This window comes from Camelus dromedarius, chromosome 22 (assembly GCF_036321535.1).
Source record: "Camelus dromedarius isolate mCamDro1 chromosome 22, mCamDro1.pat, whole genome shotgun sequence".
In the NCBI taxonomy this organism is placed as follows: Eukaryota; Metazoa; Chordata; class Mammalia; order Artiodactyla; family Camelidae; genus Camelus; species Camelus dromedarius.
The window spans coordinates 25,179,639-25,201,121 of record NC_087457.1 but is presented as its reverse complement, the minus strand read 5'-3'; positions in this window follow the sequence as shown (position 1 = coordinate 25,201,121).

Below are 21,483 nucleotides of genomic sequence, written 5' to 3'. Positions count from 1 at the left end.
GAGTAGGGGAGGATATAGGTCAGTGGTAGAGTGTGTACTTGGCATGCAAGAGGTCCTGGGTTTAATCCCCAGTACTTCCATTAAATAAACAAATAAATAACTCTACTCCCTTAAAAAACAAACAAACAAAAAAACCCAATAAATTTGTTTGACTTTTCAAATGTAATTGTTGGAAATATCTAGTCCCTAGACAGAAGTTTTGTCTTGAAATCACATGTTCTAGACTCCCCCAACTTTAGAGACTTCACCTCCGCTTAGTGATGAGGTGAAGGAGGCCCCAGCGGTGGGTGACAGTGGGTCATGGATCCCAAGCCGTGTTCCCAAAGATCTCTAGGGCTGCAGAGGGCGTGCTCACCCATTTTCCACCAACCCATTCCCGTGGCCACTTGCCATCTTGCTGAGTCACATGGCTCGGGACTTTTTGCCATCTCTTTGTGGTTTCCTTTGAGCTGCTAGCCCTCCCCCACTTCCCGCCACCGCCCCACAACCCTCTAGTCACTCCCGGCTCCTTCTCCACCATGTGAACAGAATCCCCTCCCCTGATCACTCAAGAGTATCGCAAAGATCACATTGAAATATTTAAAACAAACAAGCAAGAAAAAACTTTTCAATTCTGAAGCCTTGGTGATAGGAGAAAAAAAGAAAAAATGTACCTCCTCTCTAAACACACACACGCCACACGTTCCGAAGTGGATATGGACACAATAATGCCAAAGCTCCGTGAGTCAAGTTCCTCCACAGAGGTTTCTCGTTGGCTGTGTGTTCCCCTGGCCCCCTAGCTTGCAGAGACCAGCTGGCTTGGGGCTGAAGCTTATTCTTATTTCATGACTTTGACAAAGAAAGTCTCTTAGGGACAGAATATCCATCAATATTCGGGTTTGTCCACCACACGTGGATAGAGAGAAGGCCAGAGGTATGAATCTTCCCTGACTCATGGACAGTGTCTTAATACGTTGGCCAGCTGGCTAGGGGCTTGAAAAAATTTTTTTAAACTGATGGGAAGAAAGTCTAGGGAGGATGGACATAGGCTGCCAGTCTTGGAAAGGGCAGCGTAAAGCATCAGAGCTTCCATGACGCGCAACCAGAGGTGCAGTTATTCTGTGCACTGAAGACTGATTCCAGACTCCAGTGTCTAGAACTGAGACATTTCTTGAAGCCTCAAAATGTCATGCCCCTCTCGGTCCCCAGGTAGCCTGTCTTCCATTTGTGGGCCTCAAGTTTTCAAACATTACTGTAGTTCAGTCTTAGCTGGAGCCCCCATAACAAAATTGTAATTCCCACTAACCAGAGATATTTAGGTGTTGGTGAGGTCAAGTTTTGCAGAGCGTCTGAAAACTTATTACTCTCCATCTTTATCTGGCTCTCTCAAAGCTCTTCAGAATCTTCTGGCCCCCGGCTGTGCCTGGACTTTGCAGGGATGGGCTTGACACGCCTCCCCAGTGCATCCACTACACCATTAAACTAGAATTACCACCTTCTGTGGAATTTGAAAAAACAGGTCCCTTCAGGAGGTCAGTCCAGATGACGCCCCTCTGCAAAGAGGTGCCTGCTGGACAGGTGTCTGAGTGCCATATATTTGGGGAAGAAATGAGACCTTAGGAAGTCATATTGTATTCAAACGTAAGCCATTAAGCTGTTTATCTAAGGAGAAGAGTACAGCCTGTTAGAACACAGAGCAAACTTTTACATACAAGTGTTATTTCAGAGTGGATTTCGGCTCAAGTGCTCCTCTCCAGTTACCCCAGGGCAATAAGCTACAAAGCAGAGGACTCAAGATGTAAATACCAAATATGTTCAGGACTCCTAGAGACGAGCTAACCAAACGAACTCTCCTGCCCATTATCCAATTCGTCCAGGAATAACAATTACAATTGATTTTGAGGCCTGTAACGATCATGTTTTATTACTGTAGGCAAGAGATGGGAAAGAAACTTTTAAAACACAATTGTTAGTTGTATAAATGAGCCATGTTAAATGATGTTTCATCTGGAGAACTTATTCAAATGTTATTATATTTCAGGTATTTTAATTTTTCCTTTAAAAAACAATAGGTGAATCTAAAATATACTCATTCATGAATCTTAAAATAAATATCAACTTCTTTAAAGATTTTTTTTGTTAATGTACACCTAAAAATGTGGTTACCTCACTAGCAATGGATCAAGTCATGTAAAATGCCTGTTAAATATTTTATTATGTGTTTAATGCTGAAAAGCTTTCTGTTTTTAACTAGTGAAAGCTTTTGCCTATGTTCATACTCAAATGATCAAGAATAACCATTTAACAGTCTTTTAAATATTTAGGAATTTTAATGGTATTTTCTGAGTGTAAATACAAGATATGTTTCTTGAAGAAACTTGTAAAATATGCCAAAATACAGAGAAATGAATAAAAACCACCTCCATTATCCTAATGCACTGCTCATATTCTGACTTTAATTCTTTCCAGTCATCTTTATGTTTCTAGAACCCAGTAAAGATAACTTAAAAGGGAAACTTCAGAGCAATGTCATGTTTGAATACAGTTGGAAAAATCCAACATGAAACACAAGCACGTAGAATCCAGATTTGGATTTAAAAATGAGATAAATCATATTGTTCGATGTAAATGTCAGGTTCTTTTGGTAAACCGTCCCCACAGTTAGAGGAATGTCACTGCTATACATCTGCTGTTCCCACTAACTCCCTAGAAGATGGTATGTGACAGAGAAAGCAAGTCTTAGACCAAATTTTGCCAAATATACCAATATTTGTTAACAAGCACATACAAAACTGTTACACTACGTGTTCTCATGGCTTTGGGGCATCCTGCCCTCTGTCCTCAGGCATGGAAGGTTTACTGAGAGGGGGAAAGTTCTGACAGGAGGACCAGTAAACCTTGAGGTGAGGCTTAGCAGACAAATCCAAGATCAGTGAGGTTCCCGCTCTAGACCTTGAACTCAACACCAAAGACCCAAGTCTAGGACTTCAAGCTTCTTACACTCTATTCATGCAAGGGTCCTGGGAACTATGCATATGTTCCTAGCCAGCCAACATCCACCCTAAACATCACAATTTTGCTGCTTTGTTAATTTTGCTAACAAACTCTCTTGTGTAGATTTTGATAGCATCTTTGGAAATACTAAGTAACCACGTCCGGATTGTTGATTCATTATTAGGGCTCATCAAATGCTACGCAACCACTCCTCGGTTATTGTTCAGGGTAACCTGTCGCACAGACACACCACACTGTTTACATGAGCTTCCTCAGCCTCATTCTTCCTTCCTTTCTCCAGTTGCAACCCAAGAGTCAAAGCAACCCTGTTAAAACGTAAGTGTACTTATGTCACTCTTTTGCTCAAAAGCTCTCAGTGACTCGTCTTTACACTCAAAACAAAACGCAGCATCCGTGCAATGGCCGATCAGTTCCTACATGATAAGTGCCCAGTGTACACAGAGGAGAGACTTAACAAATATTTTTGCATGCATAGCCATCACTAACACAATACCCTTTTTATGTCCCTATCACAGTAAAATATGTCTTACGTGGTTTTTTGTCTTTTTTATGTCAATGGTTCCTATTTTTTTTGGCATATGAAAATTCATTACTATTTGGCTTTTACCATCAAAACTTGCTTCTGAAACGTAGTTGGTTTTCAGTAACTATTCGCTGAATGAATGAATACATGAATGAGTAAATGAATCAGCAGAGAGCCCATGGCTTCTTGCTGGTTTATTATAAATATCTATTTATAAAGCCAGAGCAACATAATATTTATAATTCACAATGTTTTTCTGTTTTCCCATGCTTGTTATTGGAAATTCAAGTTTCTGTGTAATTTTCCCCAGTAGAAGATTATTACCCTGAAAGATCTGTCCCCAGGAACAGACATTTGTCATAAATGAGAGTGCTGCCATTAATACGCCAAACAAACGGCTGAATAGATTCTTCTATTCTCTAAAAGGGACTCTATTATAGGTCAACCAAATGTTGAGATTTAGTTCTTTTTTTAAAAAAAAATGCTGTTTTAAGCTTGGGGTGGGTCTGAGATGTGCTTTGAAACAAAAGAGAATGAAATGGTGCCCTCCCTGCCGCTCCCGCTGTGCTCGCTGCCCAAGAAACCTCTGTGGCTCTAGAGAGAGGTTGGGAGACCACAAAGGGGGGCTCTCACACCCCGTGAGGCTAGCAGAGCCCAAAAGGAAGAAGAAAGACTCCTCATCTTTCCTGGCAAGGACTTAGCTGAGAAAAAGCCATGGACTCTGTTTATGACAGCCCTCCCCACTTCCTTTCCCTCCCTAAAAAGATGTTGTCCTTTTTTTTTTGCTGTGTGGGGACCTGCATGTGGCTCCCCGTGGTTGCAGACCCTGAACTGCAATTCTCTGCTGATCCCATCTTTGCTAGAGAAATATCTAGCAGTCAACACTTCCAAAGGATAGAGTATGGAAAGGGCTGAAAAAGTAATTCTACATTGATGAAACCAGGTAGGTGATCATGTTTCCCTTGCTCTTGGGTATATATACCTCGGAGTGGAATCACTGGGTCATAAGGTAACACTATGTTTAACATTTTGAGGAGCTGTCAAACTGGTTTTGAAAGCAGCTGCACCATTTTACATTCCCACCAGCAATATTCGAAGGTTCCAATGTCTCTGCATCTTTGTTATTTTCTGTCTCTTTGATTACAGCTATCCTAGCGAGCGTGAAGTGGTACCTCATTGTGGTTTTGATTTACACTTCCCTAGTGATTAATGACGTTAAGAAGATCATGATTGACCATTTGTCTATTTTCTTTGGAGATAAGTCTAGTCAAATCTTTTATACATTTTAATTGCATTATTTGCTTTTGATTATTGAGTTGTAAGAGTTGTCCATATGTTCTAGATATTAGTGCCTTGTCAGATATATGGCTTGCATATGTATTTATGCCATACTGTGGTTTGTTACTTTGTTGATGGTGTCCCATGGAGGACAAATTTTTAAATTTTGATGAAATCCAATGTATCTATTTTTTCCTCATTTCTTGTAATGTTTGTGTCATATCTAAGAAACCACTAATTCAAAGGCATAAAAATTTATTCCTATGATTTCTTCTAGGAGTTTTATAGATTTAGCTCTTAATATGAACAATTTAGAGTTAATTTTTGTGTATAGTGTGACATAGGGGTCCAAATTCCTTCTTTTCCTTGTAGATATCCAGTTGTCCCATCATGATGTGTTGAAAAGACCTTATTCTTTCCCCATTGAATGGTCTTGGAAAACGTGTCAAAAATCAGTTGACCATAAATGTGATGGTTTATTTCTGGACTTTCAATACCATTCCACTGATCCTCATCTACCCTATGCCAGTTTTCCACAGTCTTAATTACCATAGCTTTGTAGTTAGTTTTGAAATTGGGCAATGTGAGTCTTCCAACATTATTCGACTTTTGATCTTAGAGATTAGGTCACAATCATTGGTCCATTTCCTTTCTCATTTGGGGCCTCATTTGAGCACCATTCATCTCTTACCATCACTCAAACATACAAGAAATGTTTGGAGAAGCAGTGGATGCTTCTCATGGAGAAGAGGCTGTATTCCTTTGGCTGCAAAAGATGACATAACAATCCACACTGTAAGGAGAAGAAAGGACAGGCCAATTTCCAGAGAGCGAGACTGGTTTTTGGCAGTGCTGGTAACTCGGGCAGGTTGAGATTACACTGTGAATTCCCATCCCAACAAAGGAGAGGGAAAAAAAAAATCCAATTTGAAACCAGCTTTGACTAGATTTTGTTGCAAAATAGAATGTTATATCGAGCTAAATAATTCAAGCTTTTAATCAGAGCATACAGACAGTGGGACATTCGCTCTCCAAAGGCAAGAGCCTGGCGATTATGATATCAGCTGCTTGATTCTCTGCTTGCTTATAGCCTCCACCTGGCCACCCCAGAAAACTGCCAGCACCTGCAGGTCCCCCAGAGCTCACCTTCTGGAGCAGATGGGCTGATCTGTGGAGCCAAAGAGCCGCTCCTCGCTCCCTCATTTTTGGTTCATCAGATACAAACTACTATATATAAAAGAGATAAGCAACAAGGGCCTACTACAGAGCACAGGGAACTACATTCAACATCTTATAATAACCTATAATGAAAAAGAATATATATATGTATAACTGAATCACTATGCTGTACACCTGAATCTAACACGACACTGTAAATCAACTAAACTTCAATAAAGACAACTAAAAAAAAATAACAAAAAACCATTAGAGAATATTCTCGATACTGTTCATGATGAAATAAAACCAGTCTTTTCTAGTGGAAAAAGTGGTTGTCCAACTCAGGAGAGGTCTGTTAGGGGAGCACAGGAGGAACTTTCTCGAAGGGGTTAGACCTGTCTCTTGGTTTTCCACCCTGGACCCTCCTCCAGCCTCTCGCATGCAGCCAGCCTGGCACTGCCTGTCCTGCCCTGTAGGGGGCAGCACCTCCCATGCTCCAGGGCTGCCAGGGCTGCAACCACACAGTTGACCTGGAGTCCTTGTGGACAGTCAGCAACATCCTCCTCCTCAGTACTTGGTCTGATGTAGAAGCAAAAATAAAGTATTTCAATATTTATTTAACGACCTTTCTTGTTGGCCTGCCCTTTCATTTACGATGTATATTTATTCATATTTTAGACCTATCACTACAAAGCAGAGAACTAAGTTGCAAAAGGAAAATGATAATAAAGGAAAGCACAACTCGCATTCCTGAGAGATACTATTATTCAGTGAGAAAGTAGCTTTCTCAGGACGAGCTCCTATTCTGGGCTACACCGCTGCCCGGTGCCTGCCTCTGTCTAGAACTTACTGTGCTGCACTGTAATCAGAGGCTGGCCCGTGAGTGCCCCACCGCTCCTGGGCTTCTTGTGTGCCCTGTTCCACCTGTTCCCCCGCAACACAGTGTCTGGCTCCCCATAAACACTTAACAGAGGTTTGCCAAGTATTGCACACAAACGCATTCAAAAAAAAATCAGAGGGATCAAGCATTAGTGCAACTAAAACAGTAAGAGCTGGGCTATTTTGCAGAGTCCAGTGATGGATGTGTAAGAAGAATTTCTTTTTTTACTTAGCTTTATTTTAGCTTCTGTCTTCTCACTGCTCCGAGCACTGGGGGAAAACAACATCCCTTGAGTTTCCGTTTACTCCACCTGTTTCATATGTCGAGGTAGGTAGGTACATGTCTCCACGGATAATGAGCAGATGGAATCAGAGGTACCTTCAGCCAGCCCATAGGAAGCTGAATATTAGCAAGGCAGCCTGCAAGATGAAATCATCTTTTAGGTAAATTTAGATCGCCTTTGATTTCATGGCTTCTAGAAATTTATTTAGCACCTCATAGGCTAGACATTAGCACAAGCTTTAGGTCCTTTATCTTATCTCAGACAATATTGGCTCTTTAATTACCTCTAGAGTGGCAGAGTCCAGTGGAACTTCCAGCAGTGTTGGAACAATTTCCAGCGCAGTATTGAACTGCGCTGTCCGGAGTAGAGGCTGCTGGCCTCCTATGGATACTGGGCACCCGAAATGTGACAAATGCAACCAAAAAGTTGAATTTTAATTAAGTTAAACTAAAATTTAAATTGAAATAACCCCATGTGTCTCGTGGCTGCTGTACAGAAACAGCAGAGCTCTAGAGACTTACGAATATTACACCATCCCATCCATGTATACTAGCCTTCCTGGAGTGCAGATGTTTGCAATGTACTGGGTCCTGCAAATTAAACCTATTTTTTTTTACTTGGAGGTAGCATGTGATTTAGTGCATTTAGTGCAGTCCAGAGACGTCCTGGAGAGTCCCTAGCGGGGCCTAAGGAACCTGCCCCAGAGAGGTCAGTTTGGGATGTTGAGGGGAAGGAAAGAAAAGTTCTCCTTGGGGATCGCTGTCCACCATAAGCCACAGCCCCAGGTCTGGGTAAGGGGTCGGAGGCAGGGATCAGCCATGAGCCTGCTGGGGTGGGAGGCGTGGGGGAGGAGGGACAGAGAAAGAGGGGAGGTGCGAGGAGGAAGAAAACCTACATTATGTAATTTATCTTTGTTCTGTGCAAATATCTAAACCATTAAAATACTTAAACCTTTCGTAAACCAGTCTTATTTATCATCCTTATAGAAGATCTGCTTGACAAGACTTCTGTCTCATGAGCTCCAGGTGACAGTTAAAGTCTGGCTCCCCACCTTACTCCAGCCCCAGTGTACCAGTTCTGCATAAAAATAATACTGAGACACCAGGCCGGTTGCCCCAGACACAGTCTCTAAGATAGAGACTGATTAGCACGCAGGAGATTTGGGGGGATCGGATGGGGATCCACACCTGTGAAGGCGAAGCCGGGCTGTAATGAATGCTGTTGCCACGGAGTCTCAGCCCATCCCGCGGGGCGCTCTGGGGCTCTGGACCCAGAAATGCCAAATAACACTGAGCAAGCAGCACTGTAAAATGGAAGTGATGGTGCCTAGGTCATGGGGCTCATTTGAGGATCAGATGAGATAATCTATGAGGAGCACAGAGTTGAGTGCCTCTGGACGGTTGCTAACATCAGTATTAGACAAAATTCTTTTGAGAAAATCTCTCAGTGGAACTGGGCTCCCTTGTGAAATCGTTTCATGTCACTGGAATATTCAAGTGTAGACTGATCATACATTTAGTATTAATTTTGAAAAGAAACACATCATCAAAGGATGACCAGATAGCAAGCCATCTAATATCGCTTTCAAAACTGAAAGTATTATTAGAAACTATGAAATAGATGATGCATGTAAAACCATTTAGGAAACCGTAAAATCCAAGCAATCAAGATACTGTTTATAACAGCTCTGCTCTTAACTGCATATTTCAGCTTATTGTCAAAGAAATTTCTCACTAGCCTTGAAATTATATGATTTCAGAGCTGGAGAAAAGCTCGGTGCTCATAAATTCAACTACACTTTAGAACTGCAGAATATGAGGCTCAAGATATTAAGTGATTTCCCCACGATCACAAAGCTAATTAGTGAGAAAGCTGAGTTTAAACTATGGGTCCAAACCTGGGTTCAGGGCTCATTTTATTGTACACGCCAGCATCGTGATTGCCAGTTATGGTAACATTTCCAAAATCCTAAAGACTACACATTCATATTAGAACAAAGAGAATTTTGGGGGTGTCTCCCCAAAACTCCGCAATTACCACCCTTTTATGGGAGAGCGTTTCCAGCTGTTACTCTGTGCAGACCGTTGCCCCCACTGGCTGTTCCTTCTATATTACAGGAAATACTTAACAAAAACTGCTTGCTTCACTGTCTTTGTTTAGCTGAAGAAATAATGTCTTAACACTAACTCTTCAAAGATATTGGGTAATACATGCTAAAAACAAAAGAACAGAGATAAGCTACATGTTACCTATTATGAAGCATAATAATAAAATGAACACCTGTGAACTCCCCTCCCTCCACTAAAAATACCTTTTATCTACCTGTGCAAGCTTTCTTCATTTTATTACTTTCTCTTCCCCCAAGAGAAGGCTTAGCATTACCTCTTTTAAAAACTTTTAAAAAGTCAGAAAATTTAAAAGATTATAGTTTTGTTTGTGAGTTATGTAATATTTTTTCCAAGGTATGTGCAATCTTCAGAAAATTGCTCATAGTACTCAATATTATATTTCCAAGATTTTTTCAAGTTATTTCATGTAACAGGAGCTAATTCATTGCCTGCCAAATCATGTTCTACTATGCAAAATACCTCAAAACATTTATTCATTTTTCTATCAGTGGATATTGGGTTATTGACAACATTTTTCTATTGCGAACAATGATTTCATGACATTTTTGTGCTTGTCTACTAGGCAAGTTTTCAAATTTATTAGATACTTCCGTATTGATGGTTATAATAATTTATTATATAAATTGTTACAATGATTCAAATAATCAAATCTTTATTTTTTTCTAACCTAATGTTTACAGAATTGTGTTTCATTGAGATCTCAAGATACAGTTCCTGAAAAGTTAATGAGGGTGGATTTTTGTGGTTATTTGGAATTTGGCTTCCTTCTCTTTGAAACAGCTCTTCATGCCTTTTGCCTGTTATTCAACTTGTTTGGGTTTTTTCTTTCTTTGGGATAGGGAGCAGTTTTACATACGAATCTCTTCTCAGTTACACATACTGTATGTATCTTCTCTCAGCTTATGGGCTGTCTTTTTAATGTTCTTATTAAGTCTTTTGATGGACTTTAAGTAAATAATTTGATAAAATTATAGTTAGCAGTCTTTTATGATTAGTAGTTTTAGGTCTTATTGTCCACCCTTCTTCACTAGTAAGTTTATAAAATGACTTTCCTAATTTTTCTTCAGTAAGATCTGCCGATTTTTTGCATCGCGTTTAAGTCTTTCATCAGTCAGGAACTGACTTTGGGATATGGTATGTAGAAGGGATCCTGGATAACCAATTGTCCCAGTGGTTTTGAAAACTTGTTCCTTTTTTCAGTTATCTGCAATGCCGCCACCATTTTCTTATTTCAGTGTTTCATGTATGTGTTAGTCTGGTTCTTGGCTCTTTATTGTGTTCTTCTTCTCAATCTGTTGATTTTAGGGCCAGCACCACATTATCGTAATTGACCTTTGCTTTACAACATGTCTTCCTCTCTGGCAGGAAACATTTCTCCAAAGTCTCCTTCTTCAGCATCCTGCCTATTCTTATGTGTTGTGCTACTCTGCATTCATCTTAGAATCATATTGTCAAGTTTCTAAAAGAAAAAAAAAGCAGAATAAAGAAGCTGTGGGAGTTCGACTGGAATTGGATTGAATGTAGATAAATCTGGGGAGTGAACACCACTGAGTATGCTGCTTGGTGCTTTATGATACTGAGTTTTCCTACCCAGGAGCATAGAACTTCTTCATTGCTTTGTCTTTAGTGTTGTCTTTCCATACAGTTGTTTAAGTTTTCTCCATACTATTTTTAAACATCTCTCACTAGATGTATTTCTGAGCATCTGGCTTTTGTGGTAGACTTTTAGTTGTAAACCCATCTGGGCCTGTTAATTTCTCTGTGCAGAGAATTTTGATTACAGACTCAATCATTTTAATGCAAAAAATATTTGGTTTAATTGAATATTTGAAGAGCCTGCGTGGATAAAATGTTTTTCTCTCGAGAGGAAATGCATTTTCTTCTGCCGGGAGCCAGGGAGCACTTCTGACTTAGAATCACATCAGTTTTGAGGGGATGGGGGTGGGGAAGTGTAGTCCAGGGGGTTCCCGCTCACCTTTCTGTGAGCTCTGCTGAGTCTGGATGGCTGTGCTGGCACTGGGCCTCGGAGGAACTTTTCTTTTATGTGACTAATGCCTAATACTTACGGCTCTGAAAGATGGCTTCTACAGGGCGCAGGTTTTTTCCAGTGCAAGGGTCCCTCATAATCTCTAGCCTGACATTCTGCCAAAGACAAATGTCTCAAGGTTGACTCTTAGGAAGTTACTTAGCATCATTCACGGCTCCCAATTTCTACAAAAAAGTAATTTAGGAATGTCAGTCCTGGAGGAAGGTGGCTGTGAGGCATTCTTTTTTACTTAGAGAGGAAGCTTATTTGAGACAGGCAGTGATTAAACCATCCATTGACTCTGCCACTGCCCTCTCTGGTTTTCCACACATCTGTCAATCGGGGAGTGGTGAAATGAGGCTTTCAACCTGACAGCAACACTTCTGGGAACGCTCACTGCATATAGGCACCATAGAAAGTCATGTGATTCCTAGGTTTTCTTATTTTTGTACTTATTTTGCTGAAAGAATAACCTTGTAAGTGGTTGTCGAACTCCAGTGAGGTCTGCGTGTGATACACATGCACTTGGAATGCATAGTTAACGCTGTTATTTGTGATCATTAGCCAATCTTTCAGAGTCCTCTGCTCTCCTTTGTTTATGTGGACCTGCACTTGAGTGTTACTCTCAAACTTTTTTTCCTGAGAGTTCTTGTCACTCACGATCCTTGAAATGAAGAACTCTGCCTCATTCATCGCTATGTCAACCACTTAGTCTGGTAAATGTTTGGTGTACTAAACTCATCAAAGAGCAGGGGAGTAAAAAGCACAACTTGTCCCCTTTCTACATGGGTCTTAGTTATATATACTGTTTAAAAACAGATAAAACATGATCCTCTCTACTCATTTGTAACTTGGTGTATATGCAAGTTTTTATTGATTACAACCAATAAGTTGAAGCATCTGACAGATATCTTTGGGAGCATCACCCACAGGAATACATAAACTTGGCAAGTAGATGAACTGCAGCTTGTTCTAAATGCCAGAAACATATCTAGAAATTACTTATCAGCCTCATTAGAGAGATGAGGTCCACTTGCACAGTGTAGCCTAATTAGCACTCATACCTGTGCTCTGATTTTATACTTCATGCATCTACAGCTGGGATTCTACTTTACCTAACTATGAAATAGTTTTCACCATTTATTTTTTCCAAATAACAAACATTTATTGTGATTTTATTAAGTGCACACTACGTTGGATATTAGGAATACAATAAAATGGAAGAGACCAGGTACTTGCCCTGTGGGACCTCAGCGTCTCCAGGAAGAGATAGACAGTTGAAGGAGCATAAACGTACTTTGAAAGAGGTATATATGAACGATCTAGGACAGTAACTGAGAGTAACGAATTCTGCCTGACAGTCGAGAGAGACTCAACGGAAGAAATTGTATTTGAGTCAGATGGCAAAAAAATGGGTAAGAATTTTCCAGGATGGGCACAACGGAAACATCTCAGGCAGAGGGAACATGGTGATGTAGTGACTGCGAGTCCAGTGGCTTGGAATCAGAAAAGCACGAGCTCCCATTCTGGCCCGTTGCTTCTTGGGGTTTGGTGGACAATCACTTTCCTCTGAGAGAATAATTTCTTCTTTGCAAATTAGGCATAATTGTCAATCACACAATGCTGTTGTAGGTTTGATTGAAATAAATTAAAAAGTGTTTAGCACAGCAAATTGGCTCATAAAAATCAGTCAAAAAGCAGTAGCTTTACAAACAGATAGAGAGAACAAACTAATGGCTTCCAGGGAGGAGTGGGGAGGGTGCAGGGGCAATGTAAGTGTAGGGTGTTTTAAAAAAAGGGTTCTTATGGGATTATATAAAATCATGTATGTGAAACATCTGAAAATTGTAAAGTATTATAGAATTTAAAGAATCCTTCATTCAATTAAAAAAAATGCCTTTGGAAAAAAATGGAAATGGATCCTGGTGAAACTTTGGTTGATTTAATGTCCTAAAGAAACAGTGCTCTTCTAACAAAAGTGGTAGCTTTAACTTGCAATGGTAAATAAGCCATGATAAACCAATGTTAAGAAAGGAATCACAGGTCAATAATTATTTTTAATATTTTCCAATGAAATCCAAAGTGTTCAAAGACCCATCCCTCATTGCTATTTACTAACACTTTTAAATCTGATTCTAAAATGATTTAAAAAGAAGAGTAGAAGAAATTTTTTTTTCTCCCCCCAAGACCAAAATTTACTTTATTTTGGGTTCACCATGATATCAAGCAATGGTGATTTTAATATTCTGCTGCATTCAGGTTAAAACAGGCTGGAACTCAAATGGTTGACCCTTGACAGCACTTGATGTTCTGGTAATAACAGCTGGCTGCTTTGTATTTCAAATGTCTTTGACACTCCAGCTGACTTCTCTTTGTTCTTAGGAAGGAAAGGGTCACCAGCAGGTCTGTAAACAATTTCTCCCTCCATATGGACACCAGAAGCAAACTTGGCCATGAGCAGAACCCCCTGCAAATGTAATCTGTTGAACTGGGATCTCTCAGGGTTGCCACAGACTAATTATTCATCTAGAAATGCTTTTAGGGAGATATTCCTTGTCTGTCTAGAATAGATCATTTCTTGTCAATAAACCTGCAAGCTGTGGGCTGCAGCTGTGTTGAAGAGTAAATGGTGGAACTGGAAAAAGCTACATGATACAGAAGACAAATAAGCCAAGAGACCTCTAAACTCAGTGGCAGCTTTGTATCAACCTACTCGCAACAGAGTTCTCACCCAGAAACCAAAACTCATCCTGGCAGAAAGGGGGACTCTGGACGCTCTATTTAATGGGTTTGGGTGCTCTGAGATACTGATGCTGCACATACTACTCCTATGACCATAAATACTTCATGAATGATCAATAACAGTCTGTGCTGGGTATGACATGTATTTTGTGTGAGTCTGATTGACAGTTAAGCCCTTTGTGTTCATCAGACTTAAAAATCAAAGATTCAACCTGAAATTGACTTTACACGAAAGAGAGAGTCTACCTGCATATCTGACCGAAAAAAATGTCACTACTGTATTCTTACTAGTGTTTGGACCCAGAAGTCCTGGAGCTGGTTCTCTGCTCTGCTCTCACCTGCTTCTTCTTTGGTGTTATTAGGCATGTAAGAAGTTCTGCTGGAGCAACTACTTCACATTTACCAGTAAAGATATCTGCTCAGGCTGGAACTTTTTTGACAACGGTAATGATCTCATTAGTTATTTTAATAGTTTAAATAGTGCCTTGGAGAGTAAGAAGATCTGCCACTAAGGGAAGAAAAAGCACAGCTGAGTTGTCTCATTAATGAATTGAGCCGTTCATTAGCTAATCTTTTCCAAAGTCTCTAATGATGTCCTGGTTAATGGCCACTAGAAATACAGCACTATGTTAGTAGAGGGCTCTCAAACCAAAACCTTTGCAGCTGTAACATCAACTACTTTGTACATAATAATAATAACGCACAAGAACAGCCAGCTTTTACTGAGTGCTTACTATATGCCAGACACACATGGGAACAGACAATCCCTGAAAAGACAGACTGAATTAGTTCGTCTGGCTAGCCCCCGGACGTCTAACTCCAGTTATGTGTACATTTATTAAATTGGGTCAACTGACATAATCGGCCAACTGTTCAAACTTGTACAGATGGCGACGCAGGTGGATCCTGAAGGTTCAGGATTTATGAGAAGATGTATGTTGCATCTTGCCTCTATGGAGAAGAAAATTCCTCTGTCTCAAACAGCATAAATCTCCATCCTAGGGTAGCAGAAGAGAAGGTTTTGTTGTTTTTATCCTTAATCTTCCTAACTTGGGTTTCAAATAGTCCAAAATGGACGGTGAATATTTTGCTGACTGAGTGTAATGCACTATAGTTAGGCGGTATGGAAAAAAGAGAAAATGTTTCAGAGTCCCTTAATAAAATCACGGACAACTCCCAGCAGTCAGGATTCAGATCATCTAGTTCCTCAACATATTCTAAGTAGGACAGAGAGTTGAAGGATTTAACCCCTAGTAGTATCTGGCAGCAGCCAAGAGCACGGGTGTGGGAGTCAGAAAGCCTGCACTCAGATCCCACCACTGCTTGTTACTAACTGTATGACTTTGCCCAACTTACTAAATTTTCCAACTGTTCACTTTCCACATCTCTAAAAATAGACACACTAGTAACTATCTCATTGGGATGTTGTAAAAACTGAATTCAAATGAGATGAGGTATATAATGTGCGGTGCACACTAAGCATTCGATCGATTGTAGCTGTTACTATTTTTATGTTTATTATTTATTATAGTTAATAAACCACTTGGGCCCGTTCATCTCAGTGATATTATGCCTCAATTTCCTCTGCCTATGATCTCAGTGCCTCCCCCACCAACCTTGACTTGAACCCAGCCCCAAATCTCTATTTATTTGCCTTAAGTTTCCCTAACAGACTCTGCTTCCTTTACACTCTTCCCACCAATACCATCACCTCCTGCCTTCTCCCCAGCCCCCCGTCCACTGGCTGTATTTCTGCCATGGAATAAATAGCCAAAGCGATGCCAATGATCACTTGTTTTTCAGTATGAGCTGGCACAATAGATTTCTTCTCTATCCCTGCCTTACTGAACAGCTGGATACCCTTAGACTTCAACCAGGGCTGAGCTTGCCTTTTGTACAAGGAATCACTTGGCCGCTGTAGTTGGGGGTAGAGATTGTATTAGGTTGTGTTCCCGGGCTCCTTCCTTGGCCTCAGTCTCCTCCCTGTCTCCTTGAGTCCTGGAGTGCCTCACGGGTAAGCATTTTATGTATTAGGACATGCAATGAAAAAAAAACCTCACAGCAGCTTCAGCCAAGAAACTTACAATTTACTTTTCAACATAATCTTATCTGCTACTCCAAAAATTCTTGGGTAACTGACACAAAACTTATTATTATTTTACTACTATTTCTGCATTAGTAGAAGTGTAGCAGCCAAAGCAAACCTGTGTTTTATCTCACCTTATACTGGTATGCTCGTGCGGATTCAAGGTGTGCAACTAAGTCAAAGATAGAAGTCTATCTCAAGATCCTTATCCATTTTTATCAGTCTATGAGAAAAGTACAGTAACAACTGTATTTTAATACTACTGGAATATTGTGTCATTAATAATATTCAGCATTATATTAGCAGGAGTTTTCTGAGATAAAAAAAAAAAAGTGCTTCTAAGTACAAATTATAACCATTCCTCCACAACCAGCCCCTCTTCCAGACTTTTCATGTTTCTCAGTAGCTTCTAATTTGACCCTAGTCATGCAAGCGTATAGCCCTGGAGGCATTCAAATATCTTTTTAACAGAAGATACGAATATGTAATAGGCTGTCTCCTTTAGATGGCATTGAACTGAAACTAACCAAACATGACTGCTCATACAAACATCTTCTTAGTGTGTTATCCCTTATAAATTTTTTTTAATTAATACAATTTTTAGAGCAATGTTAGGGTCATAGCAAAACTGAGAGGCAGATATAGTGATCTCCTCTGAACTCCTTGCCCCAACATGTGCCTAACCTCCCCCATTACCAACATCCCCCACCACAGTGGTCCATGTGTTGTCACTGATGAACTTACACTGGTGACTCCTAATCACCCAGAGTCCACAGTTTACATTACAGTTCACTCTTGGTGGTGGACATTCTATAGATCTGACAAATGTATAATGACATGTAGCCATCATGGTGGTATTATTTAGAGTATTTTTAGTGCCCTAAAAATCCTCTGTATTCTGCCTGTTCATCCCACTCCCCACTTCCAGCCCTTGGCAACCATTGAACATTTTACTGGCTCCATAGTTTCACCTTTTCCAGAATTGGAAATCCGTTGCATTGTTGGAATCACACAGTATATCTCCATTTCAGACGGGCTTTCTTTACTTAGTAACATGCCTTTCCGTTTCCTCCATGCCTTTTCATGGCTTGACAGCTCATTTCTCTTTGACGCTGAACAATACTCCACTGTCTGGATGCACTACAGTTTATTGATCCATTCCCCTACTGAAGGACATCTTGGTTGCAAGAAGGCTTTTTATACTGTACTTAGTGCTAGACAACTGATATTCCACGATCAAAGCAGTAACCCTGCGCCTCCACGCACTGTAACAATTAGTTTTCCTTTTATTGGGGCTTAGATTTAATCTAATAATGTCAATCTGTTGTATCAGGACAGACACGGAAGTGAATTAGGCAATGCTTTACTGTACAAACTCTGTGAGAATAGTGTCTGGTTCCTTATGCTTCGGAAATGTCCTACCTAAAACTACTAACACTTGTAAAAGGCCCCCATGAAGAATGGAATTTCCCCTAGCTGAATGGGTCTAATTCTGACTGCTGCAGGATGAGACGACTTTCTGAAGCAGTTGTTAGCATGGAAATAAACCAAAAGGCTTTGTACATGGGCAACCAGAAGGAAAAATCCAAACAACTTTACGCAGAGACACAATGGCTTCCCAGTTGCAGGCACCCTGAGCACATAGTCTAGCAACTATTGGCACGTTTTACTTTTTGTAACAGAAAAGTTTCTTTGTATAATACGGGTAATTAGTCTTATACTCAGCTGGGGGTTCAACTCAGCTTCTTCCTCAGTAAACAGAACCAGGGAGGGATTAGCTCTGGTGCAGGATGCCTGCCAAGTGCTCATCCCCACTGGATGGATGAAAATAAAACATCATTAAAAAGTCTTGTATTGGCCTTAAACGTTTCCCTGGGTTTTCTCTGCACTGCTAGAGCTAACACATCTGGCTCCTCAAACTGCGTAACCCTAGGGGGCGCCATTCTCATGGGACCACCACGCTTTCTGCACTGTATTTGAATGTGGGAAGCCTTTCGCTTGCTCAGTGTATTTAGTCATTCCAGAATGGTTTTTTCATAAAGAAAACCTGAATATGTAATCACCTTGCTTAAAACACTTTAAATATTTCTCAGTGGTTTTAGGATAGAGTCCCAGTGCTTCTTATAATCTCTGAAGCCTCACATCATTCGGCCTCCTCTCACACCACGTGGCTGCTGCCCCTCACCTTCTGTTCTCAGCATCCATCACCTTCTGTGACGCCTCCCCACAGCCCTCCACCATCTCTCCCAGGAATCGGTTCTTCCTTCTAGCTGTGGCTCAACTGTTACTTCAACCAAGTGTTACTTTCTGACTGTTCAGAGGACACGAACATCCCTGGTGTGTGCTTTCCTGGGACACGGACCACTTCTCTGCACCAGTTTTCAACATCACCTTTCATAAGCACATGTCCACCTAGAGATACATGCAACACATGTATTTGGCCTAGGAGATAGTGACTACTGTGGCGTCTGACTTTTTCTCTAGATATTTCTCTGAAAAATGTGAGGGCTGTTGGTGGGAGCAGACTTAACAGGACGATCGTCGGCCTCTGGTCTACAGAGAGTTTGTAACTCCTGGGAAAGCTCAGAATCGTTCTCTCTTTCAGTAGCTAGAAATTTAGAGTAAGTTGAAATATGCAGGAATGAACCTCTCGGGGCTGAAAATGGGGCATATTTGGGAGCCATTCTTAAACTCTGCTTCAGGACCTATAATACAGTTATTACGTGAACTTACTGCACAGATATTGTAAAACATGGACTTTGTGGTCTATTTGTCTGTCAACAAGTGTTGTTTTCTCTCCTTCAATACTGCTGTAAATAGTGGAACCCATGTAGAATATGTTTAATTTTCTTTATGTTTCATAGAAAAACTACAAACTACCTTATTGTAAACAAGCTTGCCTTCCCATCCAGATTTTTTTGTGTATACATGTCTACGAATTAAATATTTTTGCAGTTTTAATCCTGTATAATTCTACTTTGTTTTGAGTAAAAGGGGGGAAATTAAAAAGCTGGAATTTCCCACCCCCATGTGATATTAAAATGGCATACATAGGTTACATATATCTTGTACAGTTTACATAGCTAATATTTGTCTCATGTCCCAAACGCCAAGCTTCAAGAAGCCAGAGATCGTGTTGAACTTGATCTTCACAGCATTTCCAGGACAATCCTAGTTCCTGGGACGTACCTGGCCCCCAATCACTCATTTCACTGCAGCAGGGAAGGATGAGAAGTTAATCAGCCTTTACTTTAAAGACAGTGTGGTCATTCCAGTCAGTGCCTCCAAATTCAGGTTCCAGTGACCCTAGTTCCTCAACTTTCTGCAGCTGAGCCCTGCTGTCGGCTACTCACTCTTGGTCTTGTCACTTCTCCTGCCAATTTTGCTTGCATTTGTCCTGCATCTATTCATTATTCTGCCTGGTGACCTGCAGGGCATTGATCCTTCATTCAGCCAGGCTCTGGTCCAGGTCACCCTCGGTCTGTGCCAAGCCTGACACTTCATATTTCATATTGTTACCAGGAGGCGCTGATGAAGCCATTCACAAACCCAGGTGATGGCGGAGACAAGGTCATCATCCTGTGAACGCATACCACGTCTCCGTTGTACTCACTGCAGGGAGCTTTATGCTTTCAAGTTTTTTGCCTCCAACAGTGATTCACCTCTTTCAGGGCATCACCTGTACCAACTGTTCTAACCCTGTTTCTTTGCCTGGCTGCATTAGTGAAAACGGACTCTTAGGTTTGTTAAGAAAAAGAAAACTTTCAGAGGGATTCGGATTGCTCAGAGGTTTAAACTGCTTCCTCAAAGCTCTGACGGGCAAAAACATGATAGTATTTACATGTAGACAAATTCTTTGGTAAGGTCAAGAGTACATCATTTCAAACTAAATGTTCTAGGATAGTAACTGCTTTTTTTTTTTTTAAATCATGTAGGTACCATAAGACCCACCAGTGAGGCCCCAGATTGCATCTATCTATCTACAGAAATGTGTTAGTAGGGATAGTCCTGGTTTGTGTACAGATCAAATACATTTTGAACTTGACCTAAATTCTAAGTAAATTCTGCACTCTCTGCATAACACTCCATTTGCCTTTGGGAGTGAGGAGAATGGTCATCCCTGGGTTACTCAATTGCTATTAGAGTTGCTCACGGCCAAGTCAACAAGCTGGTTGAATCAGAAGATTCCCGGGTTCAGGGTCCCTTCCCCTCTCCCTACCGAAAGACACATTCCAGCAGCTGCCCCCCTTCTCCTCCACCACCAGGCCTTCCACACCTGCTGAGCCGCTCCTTCAGCCTATAACACACTGTTACTTCTCCCACTTAAAACACCTTCTCTTGTTCTCACTCCCACCATGTTTATCACCCAATTTTTGGTCACCATATGCAGCAAAACTTTCCAAAAATTACCCCCAATTCTTCTCACCCCATTCTCCCTCCAATACCCATCAATCTGGCTTTCACTTTCATTGCTCCTTCAAAAAAAAATGCCCTTTTCAAGTTTATCAGCATCTTACACTGAGAATAAATATTTGGCGCATGAATTAATAAAATCAATGCTGAACACAGAGTTGTAAGTGGATCAAAATAACCTTTGCCTAAGTCATGATTTTGCTGGGACCCAGACATGGTTAAATATTAATGACTACTCTCACAAACACAATAACAATCAGAGAAGTGGGAAAAAAAAAAAAGCTACTATTTCTCTCAGCAGACAGGAGTACTACTGAAAAAAAAATCAAATTTCTAGGAAGTTAATCGTTACAATGATTTTCACCAACGAACTTAATGAGTTTATTGATGCGCAAACAAATTCATTCTTAATTTCTGACATCTTCCAACATCTTATTAATCACCAAAAAAGTTCATAGATGATATGCAAAGAGATGCATCCGTGTGAATCAGCACGATACAGAATTTCTCAAAAAGTTATTGCTGGGGCAGCTGGCAGGCCAGAGAGCCCATGAGACAAATGTTTGCACCACCCGGGAGTTTGATACCTTGGGCTCCAACAGCCCCAGGCTGCTGCCTCCATAGTCTTACTTCTGCAACCACAGTAGGTCTGGTAATGATATCAAAATAAGAAGAAATAGTCAACTTTTTTTCAAGTCTAACTCAAAAAAATTGGAGGTTACTGTGAAATAATGACTTTGTATACTAAGGCCAAGATCAAGTAAATGCTTTTAAAATGTATTAAAACTTGTGTTACTTAATCTCATGTAATTTTTTTTGTACCTTTACACTCAATGACATAACAAGCAGAAAACTGAAGTGATAATGTTTGTAAGTAAATGATATGGATGTTAACAATTAAATTCCACTGAGCTGGGGAAAGCCATTCCCTCCAGCATCCCCCAGGCCTGTAAGGGAGCATAGGGATGATG